The sequence below is a fragment of the Idiotropiscis lumnitzeri genome, chromosome 7 (genome assembly GCF_059441095.1).
Source record: "Idiotropiscis lumnitzeri isolate Australia: NSW breed Sydney's pygmy pipehorse chromosome 7, RoL_Ilum_1.0, whole genome shotgun sequence".
NCBI lineage: Eukaryota > Metazoa > Chordata > Actinopteri > Syngnathiformes > Syngnathidae > Idiotropiscis > Idiotropiscis lumnitzeri.
In genome coordinates, this window is record NC_142397.1 from 10,080,808 (window position 1) to 10,094,122 (window position 13,315).

Consider the following 13,315-nt stretch of genomic DNA (forward strand, 5'->3'; position numbering starts at 1 on the left):
CAAGTCGAGATCAGTCGATGCCGCAAATTACAAAACTCACAAAAAAAAAAAAGACCACGTATTGACTGTCATGCTCTCACAACCTGAGAAAAACTGTTGATTTATTTAGAATTAATTCAATAAATTCAAGATTTATTCAATGTTTTACATGGATCTTGTGCAAGAGTGCTCCCACAAATTATGCCTTAAAAAAAAATCATGTGAACGCCTGTCAGTAAGATGCAATGCACATTACGTAGACCCCCGCGCAATTTTGATCAATTAATAATAATCAGTCGTTTAATTTCGTTTGTGAAAGTGGAGTTGTTTGTTTAACTGGATTTCATTGGATTGTGCAAGTACCTCCACTTAATTTCGTCAGTGACTTTGCATTTGACTAGGATTCCCTTTGATGAGTGCACTGCAAATATGACATGAAATAAGTCAGGTTTCAGCACACTAGTGCACACACACACGCACTCGCACACAGGAATTACATAAACCATGGAGGCCTGCAGGGATCACACTAGTGCGAGATAACAGCGCTCAGCACTACACTTGAAATTCATTTTCCATGCCTCGTATGCAAATTAAGAGATATCCACCTATTGGGGTAAGGAGAAGTGTGGATTACTCCCATCAGAAAAGCTTGAGTAGTAGGAAATTATTAAATATTACAGGCACTCGCTCGCACACATGCGCGCACACACACACACACATAGTATAGTCCAGCCATTCATTATCTGCTCCGTTTCTCCCCACAAGCGTTGCGGGTGTGCTGGAGCCTATCCCAACCATCTTCGGGCAGTCGGCGGGTTACACCCTGAACTGGTTGCCTGCCAATCGCAGGGCACACAAAGACGAATAACCTTCCCCTATCATACTTCACCAAGTTCAATCAACCTACCGTTTTGGAATGTGGGAGGAAACCGGAGTACCCGGAGAAAACCCACGCAGGCACGGATGAGAACATGTAAACTCCACACAGAAAGGCCAAACAAAAACATTATTACTCGTTTCCCAAGTTAATCCCCAAGCAACTTCACACCTTTAAGGAAGGGTGTGGCTTCAATTGAAAATATACACCAAGCAGGGTGACACGCCATTATATCTTAGAGAACACAGGCTATTTCATTACTGACTGGTGTTAATGCAACACTGACTTTCTGTTTTCAAGTCCCGGAATTTTTAACACTGATCAATTATCAGTATAGAGAACCAGAGAGATGAGTCGTAGTTTGGGCATGTTGAGGTTGAAATAAGAAGTCGACGCATTCATGTTGAAATGCCAGGTTTTTGTGATATGAATCGAGATCAAGTTAAATCATTTCAAAAACCTTTTCTGTGACTAATGTGACCTATAATCTGTACAACTAGGTTGATTTTTTTTTTTTAGCCAAAAAGTTGTGCGCAATTTATCTTGGTCTGATGCCCCCTAAAAAAAATCACAAAACCCTAGCATGTGAACAGGGGTGTGTAGACTTTTTATATCCACTGTAAGTGATCACTTCTGATGATTTTCTTTTTTCAGCTTCACCGAATGATCACCATTGTCATCATTGGTTGCATTTCCGGTCTCTTTTCCCATTGCAAATAACATACGTTATATAATAATTCTAATCTGCCTACCCCTTCATTTGGTGCCATCTGAATTAGCACTCACTCACTAATCAGTAAAGCAGCCTCACGACATAGATTTATAGACAGTAATCATCGCTGCCGGTGATGTGAAGTATTTACTCTTCCCGTTTGCACGGCAGTGTGGGCTCCAAAACACACCCTCTCTTACACAAATGTAAAGCATATGCAGATGACACATGTATGTTCCCTCTGGCTCTTTCTATTAAGATGTCATTCAAGTTGACTTGGATTAAACTAGGATGTCATTTGGAGGTCTGCAAAGGAGCTCATGGAGGGTCAGATAGGAGAGCTTGGTAACAATGAAGAGAGCTATAAGGAGTTGAAAGAGGATTTGCTGGGAGCATTATCAATGTGACAGGATATGGGAAGATGACAGGGCTACATCATATCCAGATAATTATATTTGCCTGAGCCATCAATGACATAGCATGCAGGATAAATACATCCATCAGTTTGTATATCAATTATCCTGTCCGGGGTCATATGGAAGCTGGTGACAGTTGACTTGGGGCAGGAAGTGTTGACTGATCACCTGTCAAACACAGCGCTGACACAAAGACAACCACTCAAACGCAATCCAGAATCTCCAAATAACCTCGCAGGCAACGGGACAACCTGGAACTAAATTCATCAATCAAGATATCAATGATTATTGTTTGACCAAATCATCGAAACCCCCGAACCACAGTGGAACGTTGTCTCGACAAACACAATTCGTTCAGAGACGCTGCTTGATTTATTTAGTTTTTTTTCCATAGGAAACAATAGCAATCGAAACGATCTGTCCAGCTCCATTAGCCTGAATAGGACAAGTGGTAGAAAATGGATGTATTGATTTTCTTAATACTTCTGAGTGTCTAAAACAGCCTCGCTATTTAGCGGTTTTGTTGTTACCAGTGGCTTCGGCATGCACTTGAGCACGGGTGAGCAATTAATTTAGCCAAGGGGCCACATGAGAAAATGGAAAAACTAGTTTAGGGCCAAGTCAACATGCTAACCCCAACTTTGTTGTATATTATTTTTAAAGCACCATATTTATAAAAAACATTTCCGTATTTAAAAAGCATATCCTCTTGTTGAATGTGTAGATATCGTAGGGATTGTTATAATTAGAAAATTAACATTTTAAACCAAATTAAAAGAGGTCATCAAAATGACATCTTTACACGTAAAAAATGGTAACATTCATTTTGTGCACCAACCACCAATTCATTTTAGTCGTTCATAGGCAGGACTCCCACACATATTGAATAGATAAGTCAGAAGTCTAAGATCATTCACAGTGATGTGCCGTATAATGATCCACTGATGATTTGTAATACATCCAATATGTACAATTTATGAAATTGCAGGTTTGCGTGCAGTATTATCAGGCCAAATTCTCTTGGCCCTCTTCCTTCCACCATCACTTATACACCGTACATTTTGCAGAGTACATTTTAGTCTAAAAATACCATATTTGGTCCCAGGAAAGAGACTCAAATATTCTGCGTAAAATGCGGGGTGAAATTTACTATAAAAGCAGTGACTTTTGTCAAGAGTATTTTCAGAGCTTAAATAAGTGGTAATTATTACCACAGCTCACTGGCAGTTTAGCGGTGATGACAATTAATTTAGAAGGAGAAAAAAAATACAAAAGACAGAAGCGATATTCTTCATGCGCTTTTGTCTTTATATCACCTTTGCAGCAATAATCTTCTAAATAGAGAGCTATGCATTGTACGTTTGAAATAGATTGCATTTGTATATCCTGACCTAAGGCTGCACATCATATAAAGAATAAACCGTCATTTTCTACATCCCACCTCTAGGCATTATTATTCGCAGTAAGTGCATTTCCCCTTCTGTTCCAGCCTCTCTCGCTCGCTCGGCCTGGCTGATAAACGCCCGGACTGAGGTTTTTGTATAAGGAGAATAAATTATTTAGCTAGATTGCACCTTGAACAACAAACAAAAAAAACTGAACAAAAAACACCCATTGTATTTTCTCCTTACGCCTGCAAACTAGGACAACCGTGCATTGATGCGGGCTTTTAATGCAAAAAAAAAAAAAGAAAATCTCTTCCATCTTTGCTCTGCTCCTGTTCTTGCACAAGCTCTTTGTTGCTTAATGACACAAACCCGCTGTGCCGCTACATTGGTGTTATTTGAATTTCACAGCATTAGGTGCTGAATCACATTTATTAGTAATGGAATCAAATTTTAAAAAGCTCTACAATTATATGTGATACTTACTCAAGGCTAGCAATAACTCGACATTATTATATAATTACGGATGACCATTTAAAATGTTGTCACGGATTTTGTCAAGCATCATGGAATTTGAAATGCTTGATTTGCTTTCATGCGCCACTGAAAATGATGTGGCGGGTAAGATCTGGCTCCTGAGCCTTGTGTATGACACCGGTGTCCTATGGGATAGTTGATAACTGACTTAAGTGTTAATTTATCTGTGTGTTCATGATTGGGGTTATGGTACCAGCACTTTATAAAGATCTGGCATTTGCAGTAAACCGTGCTGACACTACAGATGCATTTCATATGTTAGAGTATTTGCTCAGGAAAAGAATTCTGTCGAGAACACATGTCCACATACGCCAATATGCCGGGCAAAAAGTGTTGCGCTGTGATGTAACTGTTTGCAATTTTATTGTTACAATGAGAAAAAGCTCTCCACATTTCCCTCTTGAACACTGAATTATTCAGGGCACAACATCCAGCTTTTTTCTGTAAAACCAAGTCGCTGAGATATTACGTGGCACAGTTACTATAATAAACATAGCTCATATAAGATGCAAGCGGTGCCCGACTCATGCTGAAAAAGAAGCATCGAGTTGCTTTGCTAAATGAGCACAACAGATGTGTGAAGCTTTGGCGTTTGAATCATTTTTATCTCTCCAAAAACAACATGACCTAAATGAGTCGTTATAGGAATTGATTGTACATTAATATTAAGCAGCGTAGACACAAGGGTCCGCAAATACTGGAATAATATTTGAAAATCGCTACAAAGCTCACGTTACAGTAAAAGTTTGTCATGATTGCAGGATTAGTGGTAGATGAATGCTTGTGACCTTTCCAAACGTAGATTGTGTGCTGTCCTCCATCCGTCTCGAAATCATGGTGCTGCGTTTAAAGGTTAAAGGGCCAGAGGGCCGAGTGCAACTTTGGTTGCAGATTTGTTAAAGTCATGATGACATACAGTGTGTCGATTATATGAGGCTTGTACAGCCCACCCCTGGTTGTAGAAATTCTCAGCCGAAACAATGGCGATTTGTTTCAAGATTAAAGTTTGCTGTCATAAAACAATTTCACCATTGCGAATATTAACTCATTCAATCCATAAAACAAAAATATACCCTTTCAAAAATGTAATCCTCACCTCCCAAAGACGGATTTATACGTCTTAGCCTTTTTTTTTTTGCGTCATAGCTCCGTGTTTGTATAGCATTAGAACAGCATATTCTGATGGCCTCGCAAAATTAAACGCTGGGATTGAGGGGTTTTCTCTAGTGAAAATGGCTGGGGATTAAATGAGTTAAAACAAATTTTGACAAATTGACACTTTTTTCTTTTTTGATTATGATGAAAATAAATGGGTAATTCTTTTAGTGGTTAGCAAAATTGGAGTTGCGCTTTAATATAGAATTAGGGATTTCGATATTAGGGTCATTCAACTTGTATCCACTGTGTCATAACTAAAATTGCAATTATGTGACTTTTGTCTTGTAGTAGTGAAAGACAGCACAAGTGATTAAAAGTGGATAAGACACGCTTCAGATGACACTATCTGAACAACAGTGGGATCTAGTTTTGATATTGACTCACGCTTGTAACCGATGTGGACAGTCATCTAGTGATGGGTAAATGAAGCTTCAAATCTGCTTGATGAAACACTTGTAGTGTTTTTGGACTCCAGCAGATGGCACTCTCTGTTCAACATTGGGCTGAAAGCACACTGACTTGCCATTTTTTAAACCCTTTATTTAAACCAACAGTGCCATCTACAGGACTCCAAAATACAACAAATGGTTCATGAAGCCAATTTGAAGCTTCATTTTCACATCACTACAGTCACCAGCAAATCATGTTCACATTTTTTTGGGGTTGCCCTGAATTGAATGTGTTCTGGAAGGAGATTTTCAACTCACTCAGCCAAGCATATGGTCAAACCCGTCCCTTCTAACCCACTTTCGGCCATCTTTGGTGTGCCTCCTGAGGCAAATGTAACCGCTCCAATCAAGCAGGCCTCGGCTTTTACTACTATGTTGGCTCATAGGACATTTTACTACAGTGGAAGCTTCCCCGCTCCCCTTCTCATAATTTGTGGATAATAGAGCTACTTTTCAACTTGAGGTTGGAAAAACTCAGATTCTCACTGAACGGCTCAATCAATAAATTAAAGGAGAATTGGCAACCTTTTTTGCTACTGGTTGATACAATCACACTGTTTCCTGAGGTGGAACCAGAATAGAGTGTGATGTATGTTTATTTCTATTTTATTGTTATTTTATTTAGTACTTGTTTGTTGTTCTCTTTTCAACTTCCCATGTGTGTATTTGTGTTCAAGTGTGTGTTGACTACTTTGCTGCAATGTCTGTAGTTTAGGCTCGGGGGAGGCGAAGGATATTAGGGTAGATGACATCCAATTGTATTGTATTCAAGTTGGTGGTGTTTCCCACTTGGGTATGTCTTTGTTAAAAAGCAATAAAAAAAAAAGTTGGAATAAAAGCGGATTTGGATTGTTTTCTTAGGCCCATCCTTCTTCCTTTTGCCACAGTTCAATTCTCCCTTCCTGCACTTTCAAGCAAGCTCGCCCAATTGCAGCATTTCCACATATAATGCAGCAGACCCAAGGGGGCTTGTTATAGATACTGGCTGGACTATTCGCCACCCTTTCACAAGGGTCCTGCGGTGCAGAGAAGTGATGGATACGGGAAGTTTCCTTCAGCCTGCGGGCTATTGATCACACTTACACTATAGTAGGGAAGGAAATCACCCGTTGGTGTGTCTGTGTCCCTGCAGGTAGAGGACTTGCAAATCACACACACTCTATGATGGAGAAAAATGGGACAATGTGAGCAAGCTGCAAAGTTGGCACGAACACAAAAAATGGGAGATTATTCCAGTTTGATGAAAACTTGACTAAGTACCTAAGGATCATTTTTATTTTTAGCCACAATGCCTTGCTTGTTGCCAGGCAACACCTTGGCTTTTTTTTTCTATCAGAGTATGATCTATTTTGTTTTAATATCAGTGTACCTAAATGGATAATACCTGCTGGACGGAGTGATCTAATGCATTCAAGACTTTTGAAAAATGAAAATGTCACACATCAAAGTATTAACTACATAGAATTTGTTTTCTTTGTGTGTAACGCAACCAGTTCAGGGTGTATCCCACCTAAGTACATGAGATAGAAAACCACGCAGTCACGGGAGAATTTACTAACTGCATACAGCTCGTAACTCATTTTTGTGATGGGCCACATCGTAGTTCTGGTTTCCCTAAGAGGCCGGTCATGACTGAACAAGTGATGGGAAAATGAAGCTTCAAATTCGCTTCATGAACCATTTGTTGTATTTTGGAGTCCTGTAGATGGCACTGTTAGTTTAAATAAAGGGTTTAAAAAATGGCAAGTCAGTGTTGAACAGAGAGTGCCATCTGCTGGAGTCCAAAAATACTACAACTGTTTCATAAAGCAGATTTGAAGCTTCATTTACCCATCACTACTTTGAACCCATATGAATATATCACCTTATCTTATCAGATACACACAACAAATTGATGGAAAGCCAGTCAGTAATTATTTATTCAATAATTCTTCCATTTATTTTAAAAGCGGAGGATTGGTAACAAATAAATGGTGATATCTCACATCTCAATGTGGTTAAAAGTGAATAAAATGCGCTAGAAACCGGAAGTTGACGCAGCCCTTCGCGGGCTACATAAAATGAGGTCGCGGGCCAGATCTGGCCCCCGGGCCTCACGTTTGACACTTGCCATACAGTAAGGCCCGGATTCAAACCCAGAAACTCCGCACTGTGAGGCAGATATGCTAACCGGTCACCCACCATGCCATGCCTCGCGACACCATCCATCCATCCATCTATTATCTTGCCCGCTTTTCCTCAAGGGCTGCGGGCCTCGAGAAACCAACTGAAGTTCAATAAGCCCCTTCAAGCTGCGTGACAGCTGTGACTGTCACAGCATGACACACCGTGCACTCTTGTTTGATAAGCGTTTGTTAGGATAAGAATGTTGTGTTCACAAGTTTATACATAGTCTCCTGAAAGCTGCCTCTGCATCCAGTGGCATGCTGCCAGTCAAGCACTGCGCCGGTTATTGTTGGCAAAGTCACCTCCAGAATGCAGACGTTTGCTGTGTCAACACGGTAATGTGGTTGTGCTTGGCCGTATACGTACGACGAAAGAGGACAAACAGTAATAGTCAGTGATGAGCAATTATTTCACTGGCAAGCAAAGGGCAAATTACCAAGGCTCACTTGGAAATGTCAAAAATGTCTCGTTGGTACGCTGAGATGGCACCTTTGCTGACTTACTGTTTCTCTTTCAACACGGTCGCTTCCTTTGACATTTTTAGCCGGCCTCTCCAAATGTCAGCGCTTTTATGCTGGTTAAAAAAAAAGGAGAAAAAAAAAAAATCACATTAGTTGTGTGTATGCGAAGGAAAATTACATTTTCCGTGTGAAATCTCCATCGAGTAAATGCAACTCTGATGCTAGTATGTTGAAGAGACGTTTAATACGTTCGGAATCATGGAACCTTTCGAAACGTTGCGAATGAGCACGAAGAAGCGACGGAAATAAAGATGCATCCACTAATTAGCCAAGCCAATAACTGTCACAAGCTGACAGCTTCCAAGCTAATGACAGCGCGTCAAAGAGAGAAAATAACACACAGGCAGTAATTATGTCATTAGGTAAACACCAAAGAAGGACATGGACTCACTGCCAGCTGTGTTTTGCTCCTTAAATGTGATGTGCAAAGTTCACGTGCATGCGACTTGCACATAGCACAGAGAGCTATCCCGCAGAAAGTGGCGCTGAAATAACACACACACGCAGACACACATTATTTGCACTGCTTTCGTATGTTGAGGCTCGTCTCCGCGTCGCTCTGGCGGCTGAAACAAAATATTTCATTTCTGACGTTTCTCTTTTTTTTTTTTTTGGGGCTGTCCAAAAATGACAATAGCAGCGTTGTTTTGACATTTTAGTGCTGATCTCATTTTTACATGCTAACTTATTACATATGTGCTCATAAGCTTATCCAAGTGTCCCTTTAAAAGACATTTTTGTGTCCTGATAAAACTGCTGATATGGCGTGACTGCTGCGGACAAGCTCATTAATTTATTTTTAATTGTGGATCAGATTATACACTTTATACATATAACGCCGTCTGTTTCGCAAGTTTGAAAAGAAAGGGTTAATACGAGCATTCCTGACGGCAGTTTCCCAAAAACCTTGACTTCTCAGCGCCAGATCTAAATCCCCTCGGTTTAATTAACAATCAAATTCAAAATAACACATATTTTACTTCTACGAAGGCATATAATTGGAGGACTCCGACGCCTCTTTGGAGAGGTCCTTGCCCTGACCCTCGTTACGGCGCTGCCAACTCCGTGGCGATAGAAGAAGGTGTAATGAAGAGAAGATGAATACCTGAAAACTTGCTCTCAGAATGTGGCCTTTAATTCGCTAATGAATCCGGAAGCTCCCACTGCTGACCTCTGACCTCCCACCAAAGCCTAATAAGCCTGTGCACAGTGAAACATGTCACAAGTGGTCGCGCTCAATCCTCAGTAGACTTCAAGCCTATCGTTTAATGAGCTAAATGCTGTCCTCCTCTGCAAGCGTTTAAGTCCGCATTCATGAATCACTCCCTGAGACTCGCTAGAGGGTTTTTTTTTTATGTATTGATTCAGTGCATTTTCAACGAAAGTGACTTCTTTGTGATTGTTTATTATGCACACCAAGGATGACATTTTCTAATTTATACAAAAACACGGGTATCGATGCATAGGTGTGTGTTTTTTTTTTTTTAATGAAGGCTTTGATTAGTAGTTACTACAGTCATCAGCGAAGCTGTGCAAACAGCAAACCACATTTTGGTCACTGTTATATTTTTAAATATAAGATAAAAATAGCCTGCTTCATAATTCTTGCAATCTTTAATCCTGATATAGCCGTCTATTATCAAATTTGCTTCCCCTCACAAGAGAAGTGAACCCTGCACCTCTGAGATTAGGGGTGGAACGGTTCACAAAATTCGTTCCAGTTTAATTTTTGGTTTTGTGCTGACGGTTTTCGGTTCAGTCTGCATAGACTTCAAAAACACATTTTTTTTGGTCAATGAAAATGTATATTCACAGCATTACGATTATTATTATTTAAAAGAGGTTGCTGATGGTGTGTTGGTGCACTCGCCGGCAGCGTGGTATCGGTTTCCGCTCATTGACGTTGTCTATGTCTACACACTGTAAAAAATGGGGAGTGATATTTACTTGAAAAAAAATGTATTTTTCACTCAGACATTCTAAGTACAATTTACAAGAATAGTTTTGAGTAACTTTCACAAGTTTATTGAATTAAAAAAATATGATTGAGGATCTACCGACAACCTCCATATTTGGAAATGGCTGCTCGACACCTTCGAGTTGGGGGGCGAGTATATTGCTGCTACCTCCAAAAGGAGGCCAAAAAGCTGTTTTGGTAGGATTCCAAGGTTTGAACATGACACCAATAATATACTAAGCAACCAGAACAGTGGCCTTGTTCTAGTGTAGAGTGGCTGTCTCCCAACGCTGAGGTAATGAGTTCGATCCTTTACAGCGTTGAGCGCCATGGTGTATGAAATGAGTGTACAAAGTGTGTTCAACCTTGGAGTGACTTTTTAAATTAAATGCACTTGTAAAATGTACTGAAAAACCCTTCTTGTAAAATTTACTTAGAATTTCCAAGTGAAAAAACTTCCCTACGGTTTTTCAAATAATATCACTCCCCATTTTTTACAGTGTACCGATGGCATCTTATTGAATAAAATCTGAATTAATGCCATCATCTGAAATGCAACTTCCCTCAAGATGAAGACATTACAAGACTGTGTCAAGTCGACACGGCGGCCGCCGGTTTCAGTGTCAGTCCTGCTGGAGGTCCCAAACTGCGGCCAAGATCGCGATGAGACGCTGCGGCGAGCTCCCATCAGGTCCGCATTGAAAATGTGGCCTGACTGAGCGAGCAGCTCAATAAATTAGCCAGAAGAAGTTCAGGGCGGACTGCACTCTCCCCCACGGTTATCGGCAGAAAACAAGCTGCCCGAGGCTTGGTGCTCCTAAATCTTTTATCATTGCTGAGGCAGGCTGATTCTGGCGTGGACTCGGGCCATCAATCACAGCCAATCCTCACAGCTAATGGCTTATTCAAGATTTCTTGGGTAACCTAAATCAAGCTTGAAAAGTAGCATTTGCAGTAATAGGGCCAAGTTGTGCAGGAAAAGACTTGATTTTTTTTTTTTTTAATAATTTTGCGAAATCTCATACAGTGTATGATTTAGTTATCCAATTTATCTAATTGATGAAGGCAGTACAATAGTCTTGCTTTTTAAGAGTAGAGTATCAGGTGCACTTTGTACAGTCTTCATACAGAGTTGCTTTTACTGCATTTCTATTTATAGAAATGTGAGTCCACTTCATGAGTGTCACATTTTCAAGATCCTCCAGGTGCGAATTGGATTGATGGGGCATATAACTCAAAACCAGCATGTGGCCGACCTTTTGGTGAACTCAAGATGAAAATATGAATGTCGTATTACTATGACAGTTCTAGATACTGGTATTGAACTATCAATGCCAAGACACCTATTTTTTGTAAAAAAAAAAAAAAGAAATTGCAGATGCAAACTGCACAATGAAGATCATGATTTCCACCATTCTACCTTTTTTTTTACCTATTTGCATTGTGGTGCATCTTAGTTATTATTATTATAATAAATAAATAAATAAAGAAAGAAAGAAAGTTGATGTCATCAAGTTTTTGTGTGTGTGTGTGTGTGTGTGTGTTAACTTTACTTGAATGTATAGTGTATTCTAATGTTCGTATTTGACAGTTCCTCCGAGTTTATTATCGTGGTGGTTTGGACTATTATGGACTGGAAGCGAAAATATACAACAAAACTTAGCTAAAAAAAAAGTATTGTGTTTTGCACTGCACAATTGGGTCATTGCTGCTATGATATTTATTTTGTGTTAACTTCATTGTTGTTTACGTGAAAGGCTGTCAGACTTCATTAACTGGCTATTGGACATTGTCTTTGTTGAAGCACAAAAATGTACAAAAAGGCCAAGCTATGTTTTTTTTTTTTTCCAGTGTTGATTTTACCAAGTTGCACTTTCTGACTAGAGAGATACAGATATCTGGTGGGGAGCAAAGGTGTGAGCTGAACAGATGCAATTTTTGCAATTTTTCCTTTAAAACGGCAGCTTCTACAATGCATTGACTTGTCAAGTGATGTAATATGTTAAGAGGCTGTTTTTGTTTCTATTTTGAGCTAAATGTATCAATTTCTAGCGGCATCTGTTGCTTCTCTTAAGGCACCTATTTATCACTACTTTATTCTCCTGTCACTTGGTTGTGTTTATTCTTTTTGTAGCTGCACGACACTCCCATTCGGTCAGATCAGCGTTTCACTGACTGACTCGCAGGTTGATATTGATGTGCAGTATCTGAACAGTTATCCAAAGAGCCAGGCCAGAATTTTCAGTTCTTTCAGAAAAAATAAATACGGGACTTCTACAGTGGATACAAATTTCTATATGACAGAAGCTCAGATGCACAGTAAAAAAAAATAAATACTTTGAAGACTCAAACTTTTAAAAGTGAAGTTCAAGTGACAGAAACAAGAACCTAATAAATCTGCCACATCCTTCCAACCAAAACAAGGTTTAGATCACCAAGAGATTAGATAACACAAAAGCTAATTCCACCAACACGGTGCGTTTGCCGAATCTAATGATTTTGTTCAGCGTACTGTGCCTGGAAAAAGAGCTTCAATTATCCATGTTTCTTTTTTTTTTTTTTTTAAAGAACCGTGCACTAACCACACCGATCAGTTCCCCTGTTCATATAAAACACTAAACAAATCACAAAATCACCTGGTGTCTGGGCGACAGCTCAAATCTGCTGGAAAACGTTCCCAATTTTTTTAACTAAGTACAATTTCATTGTTGTCCTGTGAGGAACAATGTCCATTTTCTTCAATTTTTACATTTTTATATTAAAAGGTGTTTCTGCGTCACATTGACGTGAACATTTAAAAAAAAAAAAAAAAAAAAAAATCGGACTTGCGTTTTTCACAGGACAGTGCCGATTTGTAGCTAACAAAGCAACTTTTGCCGACAACCCTTCCACTTCAGTGACTAACCAAACCAGATATGAATAACCCAAATCAAAATCATGCTCAATGAAAAAGGCAAAGAAGAGTAAGAAGAAACTGTCACTGTAGACAGCATAGTGATGAGGATCGTTAACGCTCTCTGTTGCAATGTGCCGTCCAAAGCAAACATAGCATGCATCCCCGCGAGCTGACAGTAGAATAAACCTCCACTGAGAACAATTCTTAAAATAATACTCCATGCCAGCAGCCTCAAACAGTTGGCTCGCACCTCAACTTGAAT

At 39.7% G+C, this 13,315-nt stretch overlaps 2 protein-coding genes across 2 annotated transcripts in view; one reads left to right on the top strand and one right to left on the bottom strand.

Annotated features, from left to right (window-relative positions):
* Nucleotides 1-13,315, top strand: part of b3gat1a (beta-1,3-glucuronyltransferase 1 (glucuronosyltransferase P) a) — a 68,126-nt gene that overhangs the window by 35,368 nt on the left and 19,443 nt on the right. The window lies entirely within an intron of this gene.
* The window catches only part of LOC148333514 (uncharacterized), a 51,891-nt gene that overhangs the window by 727 nt on the left and 37,849 nt on the right, over nt 1-13,315 (bottom strand). The gene's annotated exons all lie outside the window — the stretch shown is intronic.